The following is a 2,634-nucleotide window of genomic DNA, read 5'->3' as shown; positions in this document are numbered from 1 at the left end:
CTGTACCCACACATACCTCAGGCCTCCTAAAAGTGTGGGTTCTCTGAATTCCCTTATCATACTATTTTGCTCACAGGGGGACTAGTCTGGTGGCAGCAGCAGGGGCACTGGAGATTTCTTCCTTATTAAATCCAACATACTGAGTCCCTGAATTCCAGTATTCATTCCCATTAAAGTCCATTTTTTTCACCCACCTTGCTGAGAAGCTGCCTATCTTCTGCTTTCTTGGTTTCACGCTACAAATCAGCCACGAAAGTGACCTCCTCTATTCCACCATCTTGAAAAACCCCTCAACAAACTGCTCTGAGTGATTTGGCCCATAGTAATATCAGTGTAGGCTAAGCTATCTGTGGGGTGCAGGGTGGGGTTTCTTGACACTCTAATCATAGCTGCAGAGAGAGACATGGCCAAAGGCCATGACATGTTAAACTGGTCCCTGCGATATGGTGGTAGGAGTGGGCTTAGAGAAAGATTGAAAAAAAAAAAAAAAGAGGTGACAATGAGGGACTTCCTCTTGAGGGTTTCATCAGTAAAGTCTAGTAAGAATTTATATCCAGATCATTTTTCCTTTCCACAGAGTAATTCTCTTCTGTGAACCTCAAACCTTAAGTAACATTTTGTTAACTATATAGTCTGGTCTTAGAATTTCTTGGAAAATTAGCTGTGTTCATAGTGAGACAGTTCATGTAAGCGACGTGAGCAGATATAGCAGTTTGAAACTGCCAGAACCCATGCAAAAAGAAGCATAGGGCACTAAGCCAGACAGAGAGGAGACAAGTGAAAACCCACCAAAGACTGGATTTCTTGCTGATCAGGGGATGGGGAGCTGGTAAGCCATTATCAGGTATTAAATAGAAGGTACTTCTGGAGCCTGGAGAACTTGGGTTATCTCAGTGCTGATCACATATGAGATCATTGAAGACCAGATGAGGGCTTTATAAATTAAAAACCTAGAGATGCAACACTCACTAGAAATCCAAGAGATGGGCATTAGCTATCTGTAATAAGCTGTGAAACCCTGGAGCAAGTAGGCAGCCTCTCTGAGCCTCAATTTCATCACCTACAAAGTAAAGACAGCTAAATATAAGATGACTGTTAGATCAAACATTCTGTAATTTTCTTTTTTCCCCTTTGATGTCCTCTATAATAGAAAAGCAGAAAAAATATAACTCAAAAGCTAAAGAAAAAGAAAGTCTTTGTAGTAAACATTAGGTATACAGATGGTTATCAACTACTTTATCTATTCCTGTGCTTTATCTTACTATGGTTAGTATGGGTGCATTATCTACCTTTTTTTCCCCTTTTTTAAAGAATTCTCAGTTTCTTTAGTGATTAATCACATTACTCTTTTTCATCTCAATAGTACTTATCTCTTACCTCCATGTAATCACTGTCTTCTCAGTTAAGGATATAAGTGCCATAAAAGTTTGTTTCTTTTATAGTTTTTCTAATACAATATCTGGCACATGGTAGAAACTCAATAAATAAATGGTATTGACTAAATATGTAAATGAAAGAGTAAATGGATGATATTCTCCATATTACCACCTCTTATAGAAGATCAGACACTGGAGTGGTTAAATTTTATACACAATAGATAATGATCCAAAGCAAGGTGTTAAGAATTGCCTAGCAAATCTTTTGGTCACTAATCATGTACATATTAATGTATCTTACAGATTATTCCTGAAGTGTCTAATCAGAAAAAGTATGGTGCCCCAGGATCACAAATATAGTTACTTTATGAATTGAGACACTTTATAATTTCTGGTGAGATTTTGTTTATTGTCTTTTTATTTTTTCATTTGTTTTATGCTTCTAATGATCTAAGACCTTGATAAAAATGGAAAATACCAGAAGAAATTCATGCTAGGCTGAGTAGGAATGAGGAACCAAAGTTAAAAGCTATTCAGGCCACCTGGTCCCATGAACTTACATCACCACCATCACCTCCATCAATAATTAATAGCAATCAAGATGTCACTAATCAAAGCACAATAGCGTGAATATAAAAGACCAAAGAACAACTTTTCGCCCACATTTTTTAAAAAATTAATCCTGTATCCACAGAATCTAGTATTTACTTGTCTCCGCCTATTTTTAGGCCCCTAACAAATTTTAAAATCCTAACTAAAACTCTTAAGATTGAGGCTCCTAACAGAAAATTCATTTGTAGTCTATGAGACTATTTAATCTTATCAAAAATACTGGTGAAGTTTACCCACCAGCATACTAGTATTAGTGGTGGAAACTACACTCAGTTTCATCCACGATGATTTTTTTAAGACAGAAATGGGTCAGAGTTATTAGCATTGGAAGAACCTAAAGGGAGATATGGAAGTTGGATAAAGTCAGGAAACTTTTCAATTAGCCATAGCACACTTTGAAGTAAAACTTCCAGGATAGGAACTTTATTATTTACCGAGAGATCCTCAGATTTTTTTCTAAAATCAACTCTGAAAGCATCATAAAATGCTGCTGGGGCAACATCAAACTCTGAACCATTGACTAAGCAAGCACAGGGGTGGAATTGCCAGTGTCCACATTTTCCCAGCCACAGGGAGTGGAATGGCTAGTGTCCACATTTTCATGCTTTGGACCCAAGGATTGCATTATTATTTTCACCAAAGACCA

Source organism: Urocitellus parryii, chromosome 5, assembly GCF_045843805.1.
Source record: "Urocitellus parryii isolate mUroPar1 chromosome 5, mUroPar1.hap1, whole genome shotgun sequence".
Taxonomy (NCBI): Eukaryota; Metazoa; Chordata; class Mammalia; order Rodentia; family Sciuridae; genus Urocitellus; species Urocitellus parryii.
This window is presented reverse-complemented; position numbering follows the sequence as displayed.